Raw genomic sequence first — 13726 nt, forward strand, 5'->3', positions numbered from 1 at the left:
TATCATATGAAAGCTTAGATATAGATACTCATGTATGTGAATTTTACTCAACACAATGAATTTCAATTTAATAAAAGAAAAATGGAATGAAGTAGTATAAAACACAAAAAAATGATCTAAAATGAGTGGGTTTCAGTCTTAATAGTTGAACAAATTTTTCAATCCAAGAAATAGAAATGTGTTAATGAACATATTATGTAGGTATACAAGCACACTTATGAGAAGTTATCCAAAAATTTTAAAACATACATACATATGTAAAAATTTGTAAAAAAAACTTATGCAAAAGCTTATCATTTTAACCTCTGCCAAAAGCATTCCGTTATATGGTACCACAATGAGCCAATAGACCTAAGTAGCATACCTTTGGATCGATGGTATAACCTTCCTTTATGTTCAATCAACCTACACTACAATCCTACAACTTGAAAATTTTGTAATAAATATTTACTTCTAACAAATACTGCATTTTAGAGAATATCTTTATATCTATATCTATATAGATACCAGTAGCAGCCACAATTATGGAGAATACTTTCGCAAGGGTCTAAGATTTGGGACTATTATGATTAAACAAAGTTCTGAAAATACACTTAACAATAATTTATATATATAAGTTTGTTATCAATATGCACAGGCAACCAATTATTATCGACAAGTATATAAAAATTACACAAGCAACTTTTATTCAAATTTGGACCCAAAAATAAAAATATTAGGCCCATCAATAGCAAATATACGGACATTGAATTTGTATGTTTAGATATAATTTTGTATTTATTGTTATATGGTTATGTTTAACCATTATGACAGATAATATAAACCAATAACATATAACCATAATGATAAATCTTATTGGGTTCTGACTATATACTTTCTTCTATATTTTGAGACTTTTTATATACTACAACATTAAAACCATTTAAGGATCTTGTTTGTGATTCACAGAATGTCGAGCAAGCAAAAAAATCAGGGTCTCTAAAGTGCTGGTGGATTGTAATTAGGACAACAACAACAATAACAATAAAATTTTTCACTTATATTATATAGTACTTCATTTGTATGAAAATGTAATAAACATTTAATGTAACCAGCGATGAAGTAAATTTAACTAATAGCGTAACAAATACAAATAATCGCCGCTACTGGAACTCGAACAACAAACTTAACGTTAAACAAACTTAAATACTTAGCTTTTGCAATAGCTTTCTTTACCAGAAAGTTTAACTGAAATTTATAGTTTATAAAATATCTGAAGACATAAACTTTTTACACACTTGCAAAAACTAATGAAAAAAAAACTATAAAAATGCTAAACACTCTAAATGTAAATTGATTACCATATCTTTAACTCTAAACCGATTGATTGACAAACTATTTTTTGGCATGGAAGCCATACAATTAATTATAGTATATAATTATTTAGACAATTGTTAACACGTCTTATGTAAAATTTACAAAACCGTTTACATGTGAATTGTATGTAAACAAAAACAAAGAGTGAGTAACAACGAAAAGTTATCGGATATCCTAGCAGAAATCGAGCTAAACCGCTGTAGAGTTCATATTGTTGGTTGGTTTAGGTTTTGGTAATATTTCATAAGTGAAAGTATTTTTGTTTTATGTAAAAAAGAAAACTAAATAAAAAAATAAACAAAATAACAATTTTATTATTCAAATGTGTGCGCAGTCGCAAAAACTTTAAAACCAGGCAAGCTTGAGGTAGCTTGCGGCTTTGGCAAATGGCTAAAATTTGTCTATGTTTTATAATCGTACGTGATAAGACAAAAAAGGTAAAGTAAACAAACGCAAACAATAAAATATATATATACATATGGTATATATTACTGAAACTAATTTTTTGGTATTTGTTTTAAGCCTGCGGAGCTGAAACGTTAATCAAGTCGTAACGCATTTATTAAATTAAAAGCACCAAATAACTGCACTAAATTAATTTGTTGCACTAGCCAGACAGACGACCACGTATCTGCGAGATACTCAACAACAACAGCTAAGAAGAGACTTTAAAAATGCGTGAGTTTTCATATCTACAAAAGATATTTTGTATACAAACAAATTGAATTTCTAAATAACCATTTATCACAATTCGTCAGCAATTGTTTTTTTTTTAATAACTCTTTTTAGTATTAAAAGTCATTAGTTAGCAAAAATTTCGAATAAAAATTTAATCAGTTTTATTACAACTCATATTTTATTAAAATTAACAAAAAAAATTATTTTAAATTTAAAGATAAATTAAAGGAAATGTACATACATGTGTTTATAATTTGGGAACTACTAACTGAAAACAATCAAATAAATTAACATTTTTTCTCATAGGAAGTACATGTACCACAATGAATTTAAAATTTATATTTTTGTGATATGAAATGAATTTTATTTTTGTTGGCAACACGCAATATCAATCAAGAGGGGGGAAAAGGAAGCAGGATGTCCAATTAAGTTTAAGGAAAAAAATTTGTTGAGGTACTTTAACTTTAGGGTAACTTGAAGAAGAATAAAACGAAGCAGCATTATTGAAAAAAATAGTAGAGGAAATAAATAAACTGAGTTTCGATATATATAAAATAAGTTATTAAAATGGAATAAAATTAGGAGTATTTCTTAATTGAAGTGATTCGAATGAAATGATTTTAAACCAACCAAATTAATAAGAACGATAGACGAAAAAATATAGAATAAAATTATGTTCAGACCCTTATAAAGTACAAGTGATTTTTCCAAGTCAAAATATTTATAAATATAAATATTTTCTTTTTAATTTGTAAAAAATATGCATTTTATAGAAAGGTAGTAAGATGCATGTGATCGTCGTCTTAAATTATTTAAAAATGGCCACATTTAGTCTAAATTGATGCGCTGTGGTATCACATGATATCAATATATGTTGCGCTTACTAAATTAATATCAAATTACACAATATTTTTTTTATGATTTTAAAAACCTTCTAGAATAGAATATAAGACAAACTTATAAGTATAATTTTGAGATGCTTCCTTTATGTTAAAAATCTTTTTGGATCATATTATCATATTAAATTAATTCCAATACTCAAGAAGATTGATCCCAGATGTAGCGAAATGGTCAAACAGGAAAACTGGTGAAGTAAACTATTACTAAACTCATTTTTTTTCGTGAACATTTTCAAAAATATCTTTTCCGCATTGGCAAAGTAAATGATGCGAAATGCATATACGAAGGTGCAAACGAAGACAACACTGAACAACAGATGGAAGACTGAAAGAACATCACTTGAAACAATAGTCAGTTAAATAAACGTCGAATATATCACAACGAAGATGATGCTATCTGAAAGTAACTGAACCGCTATAGATCGTTTCGTTACGATCATACTCAAATGGAAAAAATATGATCTAGAAAAAAACAAATAAATCTAAGCGAGGCCTGGACGCAGGCTAACGAAGAAAAACAAAAATTTTTAATGAAAAATGAACAAAGGAACTCTATCCTGAAGTATTCCTGATTTTCGTCCATGTAAACCGGGCATATCACTATTCTGACGACATAGTGACGATGCGTTAAGCATTTTTAAACCTGAAGTGATCTTAAGAAGATATGAGCCTTCTAAGTGTTTCAGATGCCTACGCGTGTATATTGTCGTTATGGGTGACGTTCTTCTTTTCTAGAACCAAATAATTTATATTGTAATTAACTAGTATAAAAAACATACTTAACGTACTCAAAACTCTGTCTTGTTTATAATAAATACGATTGATTTTTAGATTAAAAAACCGAAATTGTTGCCAAAAGTGCTAAGTAATTCAAATACATGTCTAAATATTTGGGTAAAATTTTAACCAACTACCTGAATTAAAATGATATATTGAGTAAACGTTAATAGCATCCAAGCTAGCCGAATATTGACATTGGCAACAGATTCGACCATTCTTCTAGACTAATAATAACGATAGCAATCAATTGGAATATAGATTGGATATTCTTTTCTCTAATGAAATAAGTCTAGATAAGCAAAAGGATTAAACACTAGCATAACCTCTCGAAAAATGTTATTTGATCAACTAAATAATTACGTACAAGCTTAGCAACAGAACAGATTACTTTGAAATTTACATAGAAATATTCAACATTTAAGTGTTGATTTCACATACGATTTTTGAATGAAAAATTTAAATCAATTTATAATACTTTAAATATAAAAGTCATAAAGTTTGAGAATATTCTTAAACATGTAGGACTTCATCGAAGTTTTGGAGACAATTTTAAAAATATAAACATAATCTTAAAAATTTGAAAGTTTGACAATAACGACGACTTGTTGAATTAATAACTTTTAGAACCATAACATTAGTTTATGTTTTTTAAACTAATACTCAAAAGTTGAAAAAGTTTCAGAGCTAAAAATTACTTTCTATCTAGAGATTTTCTGTGCTTTGATCAAGCGTTCCGTGCTTTGATCAATATTGATAAATTTGTAAACATAAATTTTTTGAAATAAATTCAAATATAATAATTAAAATAGCAACTAAACAATATAAAAAATCGGATAGCACTGATATTTATTCGATTTTTGATAACTTAAACATATATGCACAGAATTCCAAGTTCTTCAACAGCCAATACATGTAATAAGTTTGTTCTGATATCGTACTTGAACAAGCTTTGGTTGATTAAAAAAATTTAGTTTGACATTGCTATCGAAATAAGGAATAGAAAATGCAAATAGATCTACCACGCTGAAGAAAAACTATGGCGCTGATACAATATTTTTATTGTAGATCGTAGCAGATCGTACTTTTGGCAAGCCACGCACCATGGAGATCGAAATTAGGTATTGACATCTTGTCTTGAATGAACTTCGAGCCCTAGCGCACAAAACCGCAATATATATATATATATATATATACAACAACGAAAAACCAAAATATTTTTTTGTTAAGTCAGTGATCTTGAAAATGTATACAAAGAAAAATATAAAAAAACTGAATGTTATTAAAATCCATTTGTGCATTTTAAACAATTACTTTCACTCAATGGAAGATAATAAAATTGTTTAAAACAGAGGATTCATTGCGAATTGTCTGGTGACCACTTTTTAGTTTTATGTCTGCATAGGCTTAGGCGAATACATGAAAACGCAATAGTGCATGAGTGTGTCTGCCTGCCTACTGGTAAGTGCCACTGTTTGGAAGAGCTCTCTAATAGAAAAATGAACGTATGTTTTAGTGTGGAAAATCGTACTTATAGGGAAAACTTGTTTTAATTTTCTTATGGTTTTTTTTATTTTTCAATTTGCCGAATTTATTTTTTATCATTTTTTTTATTTCTTCTTATGTAGATTAAGCCTGTCTTAAATGAGTCATGTCACTTTTAAATTCGAAAGAAAATTAAAAGTTCAAATGGAAAGAAAGGCTTTGTAAATTAAGTTAGAACAGTTGTTTTCACTTGAGGATAAAAACAATATTATTTCCACATTAAATTATATTTTTAATTTTAATTATTATTTTAACTTTTCAACATGCATTTTTATTTTTTTTAATGTAATTTAAACACATACAAATATAGTTATATCTGTAAATTATTTTTAAATTTTAATAATTATTTTTTTATTGTTTTCAGATTATTAAACTTCACATAAGTTAAATTTTAAAAATTATTTTTTATGAATTTTTTTTTTTATTTATTAATTTTTACTTTAATTTTATTTATAAACAATTTTATTTTTAATTTCTTTTCTGAATTGAAATTCCGTTTACCTATTAAACAAACTTTCTTAAAATATCGTAAATCAAATTTAATTAAAAACTTGCGAAAATTTTATTTTGCAATAAATTGGAATTTTTCAAATTTATTTAATCAACAAAAATTAACGAAATTTAAGTTCGCGATATGCCGCATTCAACGCAACGAGTTTCCACACCGAATGAACGTTGCTTGTGGATGAACATGAGTTCAGACTTAAACGTGCTCATTTCGAGCTCATTTATCTCGCTACTTTTATCTACATTTGCTAAGAGAGACTTTTGTGTAGATAAATTTTCACAAACAAATTAATAAAGTTGAATAAATAACACTAATTTTATCTACGAAGAAATTTGTATTATGTTAAACTAAAAATTTATGTTATTTAAATTAAATGTGATTTTATGTCAATTAGAATTTTAAAAAGATTAAGATAATGATAGTCTTTGAAGTAAATTGAGAAATTCAATTAAGCATTATCAAGTATATTAATGAATGCCATTCAATTGAATATTAAAACCTCAAGAAGTTGAGGCTTTAAAAGTAATAAATAGTGCTTATATTTTAAAATAGTTTATTAAACACTCTGCAATTCATATATTAAAAAGAGAAGCAATATTTTAATGGATGGAGTCGTGAGGATTCAATAACTTTATACAAGAGTGTGAAATACAAGAATGCGAATATTCAACTTTTTCAATACATATATATATATAATATGCATTTCATAAAGTTTAATCGCATACAATACTATCTTGTCCATATTTTGTGAAAATATAGACTATACTATTCTTGGTAAATATGTTACAAGATATTTTAACTTTAAAAATGTTCAGCGTCATAATTTTAACTTAGGAAAGTATGGAAACATAAGACGGGGCAGTCTTTAAGTTGAAAAGGAAATATTGTACAGTCTGGGCCAATTTCATGATGTACACTAACGTGTTGATGTGAAAGGACAGTGTTCAATGTCGAACAAATAAGGGTTACTGAACTTAAGTGTACATTGTACGTAAATAGGTTCTACTTGGAAGAGTTTATTTTTATTCTTTAATAAATATTATATTTAATAATAATTTAATTTTATTTAAATATTACATTATATGTAATTATATATTATTTATATAATTACATATATTATTTAAATATTATTATTTCAGTCAAAAATATTTCGTTCATTAACAGGAGCCCCTTGGTTTCTCAGAAATTTCATCATACATATGGATCTTCATGTACCTCTAGTAAAAGACGAGCTAGCCCTCCTGCGGCATAAATATCGTACTAAAATAATGTTGCATCCAAACCTACTCCATATCCCGTCTCAAAAGATCAGATTTACTGGGATACCTTTAATATATCCTAAATGTATTACCACATCAAGTTCAATTATTATTAAAAATCAAAAGTTAAGAATCTTACGTTTTAAACAAGGAAAGTTTAGGTAGTGACATAAACTTTGAATGAATATTTTTAGTATGTAAGATTTAAATAATTATTGTTAGACTTTTTAAGTGATTCAATAAATAAAAGAAAAGAACAAAAAAAAAATTTTACACAATGACTTTTTGTTATTATATGTAAATAAAAGCAAAATATTACATATAAATAATTTTATTTCAGTCGGTCATATGAAAGTGAATTCAAAGTTATAGGCAGAATATTTGAAAGATCATATTGATAGAATTATTTAATTAATATAATAAATAAATTATCCCAATCAATTTTGTAGTCAATTTTTATATTAACGGTAATTGTGAACTGTAAAATTCAACTAATTTTAAAATTTTGAGAAGTTAATATAGTTTAATTAAATAATTCATATATTTTTATATGGAACTTCGTATGAAGAAGAATTACTAAAACGTTAATGTAGTATTTGCATATAAACCCATTTCGTGTAAACCCATTTTATCAACTTTTCATGCGAAATGAATGTTAATACTAGACTTAAAGGAAGCAGTTGAATTGAAGTAATAAACACATAAAACTCTTTTATCTAAAAATTTATGAACAAATAATTATGACACTTACCTTCGAAGATATTTCATTGTGTTACTTTATTTCCAAAAGATAAAGAATAATACTGAAAAGAAAAATAAAAATTAATTTTAAATAAATACCATACTTTACTGACAGAATATACTATACCAAATAAAAAAACTAATTAGTCAACTAATCGTTTATAATTGATTTTAAATAGTTCAAAATAAGTTGAAGTGCAATCAATAATAATTAAAACAAAAACTTTAAATACAGGTCGATAGTAAAAATTTCAAACGTAAGTATTAATTTGAAAAAATTAATGTAATTTAGAATACAAGTAAAAGCTACAACTTCTAAGATTCTGGGAAATATAAATATTTCACCTGAAAATAATTTTCTTGCGACTAATATATTATATTTACTTCTATAATAATAAACTTGGTTCTATAATAATATTGTAAATTATAAAATTAATTTTGTTAAAAAATGCGAAAAAGTTTTTAAAGGTACAAGTATTTCATGACCACACCCATAAAAAAAAATTTTTTTAATTTATATTAGGAGCACATTCAATATATAGAATAAAATGTAAGAGCAGTTTTCGTGCTTCAATTATGTGTGACATCTACAATGTTATTTCTATTAATTATTCACGATCATTCGTCTAATGTAATTTTTTTTAATTTAAGGCTGATCGTGATGTTATCTATTTAAAACTTTGAATATTAAAAAGTTACTTGTTTTGCAATATATAAGTACAGATTTTATCTATCTGTCAATGCACAAAAATTAAATTTTTTTTATTTGTAGATAACTCGATTATTCGGAGATTAACCGACCGATTTTAGTTTTGATGCAATATTTATGAACGAAAGATAAAGAATATATACCATTATGAATCCAACAGGTAGCATTGATGTATTAAGAAAAGACAAAAATATTAGTGGAAAATATAATGGAACTTGGTATTGATGAACAATGTTATTAACATTTAGAAATCAATAAAATTCGGCTAGTAAAAATAGAGTGATTAAACTTTACACTAAAGCAATTTAGTGTTTATATTAAAATAAGTCATGTTTAAACAGCAGATTCTATTGTGATAGTACAAAATACAATATAAAATAGCTTACAGTATAGAATAAAATCGAATCGGATCGAATAGAGTAGAATAAAATAGAATAGAATAGAGTACAATAAAATACACAATGTACGAGAACACAATACAATAGAATATTATACAGTACGATTTTTCATGGTATAAAATAAAGGATATCAACAAACAATTGTTATTTTTAAAAATTTTGTATCTTAAAAATAACTTATCTGAATACTTGCTTGACTTACATTGTTCCCCTTCTGTTATGAGGAATAATTGACCTTAATGTTTGCGTTTTCAGTATCAAAACGTTACTTCCTAATGTAAATTCATTAAATTAATTTTTTTTTCTTAAAGGTTATGATATTATCGTTCAAGAGCAGAACTCAATTAAGTTCAAAGTTATAAAAGTAATATGACGTCAACCAGAAGAAAAATATAATTACTTTTAAAGGAATCCAGATCAAGTGTTTTAAAATTAAACTGATTAAAAATAAATTGAAGTTTCATGTTATATTTTCAAAAAACATCACCTGGTAAACTCTAAATAAATGTTTAAGTTGCATTAATGAAATAACCATTATTTAAATACTTGTCATAAATAATTGAATATCTTAAATTATTATTATAGCAATAATTTTATTTGACAATTACTGAGTTTTTTATATTTAAATCAGATAAAAATAATAAATTTTCGTTTCAATATGGAACTATATATGAAATATGGAATCGTATCAACTCTTATAAAATTTCTTATAATATAGAAACTAGTAATTATATTTTCTCTTCAAATGTCTCTTTACTTCAGTCTTTGTAACAAAATATTTTAATTATTTCTTGACGCCATGTTCATACATTGCTTTCGAAATTATTATTCATATTCGAAAAGTTTGGTTGAGTTCGTGATATTTTATAAGGAAATATTATTATTAACATACAACATTTGCAAATAGATACTATAAAGATAAAATTCTCTACTTAAATTTTATCATAACTCAATTAAAAAAAGTTTTTAGATACTCACGATCTGAGTCAAATTCTTAGTCTTGCATATAAAGATAGTTAGGTGTATTAGTGTATTTGTTAGGCTCGAATTAAGCTAACAACATAAATTATTTATAAATTATGTTGTTCGAAAAAACCTCTTTATAAAATATAATAAGTTCCTTTTAAAAATATAATAGTCACATCCGTCTGAAAAATTTGACGTTAAATTACAACTTATATTCATATAGTCTCGCCCGTGCGACTAGTGGAGTAACATTAGCATGACTTCCTCAGTATTACGTTCCTAGATTAGGTTCTATACATAAGAAAGAACAAGTCATGCAACAAATTATGCCTCTACGAACAGAATAGTATTGAAATTTAACAATTAAAAATAAAAATATAATTAAATAATTAATTCAATTATTCTACAGCTGATTAATGATTTCGTTCTAATATTAACATAGCAAGTTAAATTGTTAATAAAAACTTTCATAGCAAAAGTAACAAAACTCCAGAAAAATATGCGAACATAAAAAGTCAAGTACGGCTTTGGATCAGTTGATTAAGGTGCGCTGATTCTGAGCTTCACATTTGGCTTCGATTCCTGGTACTTGCAGTCTCAAAAATAATTATTGACGAATAATTAAATACAAGAATTATTTCCAAGATCACTGATGATGGGTATTTGGCAATACTCGAAACAGCTGTATGGTCAGCCAAAAATTTAATTAATTAAAAAAATATAAAAATGAATTTTTGTTGTTGTAGTTCACTACTGTTCGAAAAAACCTCTTCATAAATTACTAAACTGAAGGATTGTTATTTAGCAAATAATTAAAAAAAATTATTTATTTATTAAAATAAATATTTAAAATAAAAACAATAAAAGATTTTTTAATTGTTTAATATCTATTTAAAAATCAATTGGTTTTTTTTGAAGTCAATATTTCATTTTTTTTTAAATAACAACGCTGCACTGTATAACATTGTTACGAATGTCATTTTCGATAGGTAGATTTGGATTCAATTTGGATTTATTTTCGATTTGTCAAATTTTGTTGCTCAATATAACGTTTTTAAAATAATCTGACATTTTTGTAGTTAGTAGCAACACATATATTTCATAAATACATATGTAGAATCAAATCTTGCTTTATCTATCAAGTGATATCAAACAGCTGTGAATTCTAGAGTAATCTCGCTACTCTGACAAAATATCTAGAGTTTTATAAATTTATCTCTAGTGTTATACATTTCGCTCGAGATTTACACTATTACAACACTATTTTTTTATTTTATTTTATAATTTTTAAATAATGTATGCTTCTCGATCTGGTCTATTCAAAAAAATTGTTGAAATTTAAAAAATTTAACATTATCCAAAAAACTTTTAAAGCATTTAATAAAGCTTTGGCAAGACAGCGTAATTTTAAAGTGTCTAATAGAGCTGAACGAACTTTGTTTTGTATTTCATTTATTTATATATGTATTTTTTTAATTTGATTAAAAAATGAGTTATCTTTTGGCATGACGGCGGCTAGCTTACATATTTCGATGACTTGGCAGAAATCGACCAATTTTGCTTTAGATTGTCAAGATTGAATTTCGTTATACTATCCTAATTATTTGATTACAGTTACAGTAAAAATAATAATAAATAATAATATTTGTGTAATTGCACTTATTTCTTCAGAACAAAATCTTTGTTTTTTTTTTCTGTTTGAAAAGTTCTTGATGAAATAATAATTTTATGCCACATAGAGTAAAAATTGTTTGGAGTGTTAAGTTTGAAATATTATACAAATTCTCAAATAAATTTTTCTTTAATAGATTATTAATTGATGTATGTCTTAAGCTATTTGAATAAAACATTTTAAAGAAATTGAAAATATTGACGTTTTCATGATTGAACGCTTTTTCTGGATGAAAGCCAATCTCCTTGGCATTTCTGTTAATATTGAAAAAGGGATTATTTGTTTCGCTCTTATTTGTATCTACATAAAACCAAGTGATTTCTTTTTATAGTTATGCTACTTTAATAGGGAATATCATGTATTTAGGTGCTTAAGCTTCGGTCAATAAAAATCGTAGTTTCAAATATTGAATTAACATACATTGTATGAAAACATTTCGTATCCGAAGAAAATCTTTAGTCAAACATTTTTCAATATCACAAAAATAATTTATCCATAAAAATTAAGTTTATCTGTTGTCTAATATCTTCTAATATTTAAGTTGTTCTACAAATTATAGTAGTTTAGTTTGTTTTTTTTTTTTTTGTTTAAAATTTTAATAATATTTAGGAAAAACTCTTTTCAAAATTTCCACTAAATTTTTTTATTGGTTTTTCGTAACCAATCTTGCCGACACCTTTTTATGAAAGAATTTTCCTACTACCAATATTTGAATAATAGCATAGTTTGAAGCAAACTGACTACAGACATTTTAACAAAATTGCATAAATTTACTCATTAATACTTATTGTATGGATTCAATATAATATTTTAATGTGAATAATTGTAAACATATATGGGAGAAGTCGTACTTATCTGATATAATAACTATCTTAATTTAACTGAAATGTTAAAGGTGAAATTGAACATAATTTTATCGTTTTAATGACCAACAATTTTTTAAGATCAATTTCACCAAAAATAATTTTGTTTTTAAGATGGGCTAATTGGTTAATAATATACTTTTTAAAAAATTTACTTTTTAAAAATTTCTTTAATTTAGGCCTTATATATGTATGTTGATCCTTTTTTCGAGTCAGCGCAACTGGGCACTTTTACTCTTTGATATCTGGGGTTACTACAGGGTCCCACCCATCTCATTGACTAATTTATGTATTCCCTATAAGCTTCATGATCATTCAGTGATTGATCTAAGATCTCCGTACCTCCCCGTGTAGAGAGTGATTACTCTAAGATTAGATAGTGCCAAGTAGGATAGCCTGTCAGTTTTCGCATATAACTTCAGGGCTCTGTCCCTTATGTATTTTTTGATCGGGTCTATTCTAAGGTCTCTTAGCATGTCGTTTGTGCGGATGTTACCATGGCACTTTGAAAAGCCTTCGGAGAGCCTTACTTTAAGCAACTTGTAGCTTTTGTAAGCCTTATATTTCAACTATAGAAATGGTCTGACCATTGTTGTTTTGTGCCAAATTTTTTAAAAAAGTGTATTATTTAACTATTCGCCAATTAGCACATCTTAAAACACAAAATTATTATTAGTAAAATTGAACTTAATAAAATGTTGGTTTAAAAGGAATTAATATTTACGGACTATAAACTAATTAAAAAATTTGAATATATCCTAAGACTATGAGTACTTCGCAATACTCGAAACAGCGTTGTATGGTTAACAAAATTTCCTTTTTGAATTAATATATACGGACTATAAACTATATAAAGAATTCGAATATTTCCTAAGACCACTGAAGATGAGTACTCGGCAATACTCGAATCAGCGTTGTATGATTAACAAAACTTCCTTTTTGAATTACTATATACGGATTATAAACTAATTAAAAAATTCGAATATATCCTAGGACCACTGATGATGAGTGGTCGAATACTCGAAACAGCGAAACAGCAAAACTCAATAAATTAACTATAATTTTTGTTGTCTTTATATTTCTATTTGAACCCTTCTAGGAATTAATTTAGTTTTTGTTTACTTAAGATAAAATTAACTAAATTGAAGGCAATATATTTTTACTTGTTTACCACGACCTTTTTTTACATTTAAAGCAAGTTCAAAGGATGTAATCTTTACTTTTGTATTTTATATTGAAATGTTAAATATTTGATTTCAAATTCTAGTCAAACTTCTACATTTCTGAAATATTTACAATAAATTTTAAGAACAACATATTCGATGTGTCTCGTAACACTTAGAAAATATAATACT

Source organism: Teleopsis dalmanni, chromosome 2 (assembly GCF_002237135.1).
Source record: "Teleopsis dalmanni isolate 2A chromosome 2, ASM223713v2, whole genome shotgun sequence".
Classification (NCBI taxonomy): Eukaryota; Metazoa; Arthropoda; class Insecta; order Diptera; family Diopsidae; genus Teleopsis; species Teleopsis dalmanni.